Below are 678 nucleotides of genomic sequence, written 5' to 3'. Positions count from 1 at the left end.
AGTCTCGCCTTCGCAATTCCATTTCTTGTACGTTGACGCGTGTGCTCGACCATGTCTAGTAGCTCGTACTGTATTCGCTTTGGCCTGTACTATTAGTAGTACCATCAATTCTAATACTATCTTGTTGTCTTGATCATCCATTGTATGACTTAAGTATTATTATAGACTTGAACTCTGCGTGTAATGCCGTGTCATTTTGCGACCCTTCTATCATGCCCAATCGTATCAGCCTTACTCTATCATGCCCGATCGTATCAGCCTTACTCTACCGTGCACGATCATATCAGCCTCGCTCTATAATGCTGTATCATAACTGGGCTCAAAATATGAAACTTCGAGGTCTTCCGTAATGAAAGTTGGACCTGTGATTCGGTGATATGCATTATGGTCATTGTACTGTAAGTTAATACATGTTTGCCGTGTACAATATCTCCCTAGTTTTTGTGATGCACGGCTTTGGCACACTGCTGGGAAAACACTCCTCCGTCGCGCAGACGTTCGACGAGATGAACAACGAGTCGCCGTGCAGGAATTACCGCGCGTCGCTCGCCATTGTGTTCCCCTGGATCTTCAGGATGCCGAGCAGGCGCCGCACCAAGGTGCTGAGTCTGAATGAGACGATGGGCGACAATCGGTGTGGCGGAACGGTGTTGTACATGCGTCGCGAGTCCGATGGGT

The sequence above is a fragment of the Coniophora puteana genome, assembly GCF_000271625.1.
Source record: "Coniophora puteana RWD-64-598 SS2 unplaced genomic scaffold CONPUscaffold_15, whole genome shotgun sequence".
Classification (NCBI taxonomy): domain Eukaryota; kingdom Fungi; phylum Basidiomycota; class Agaricomycetes; order Boletales; family Coniophoraceae; genus Coniophora; species Coniophora puteana.
This window is presented reverse-complemented; position numbering follows the sequence as displayed.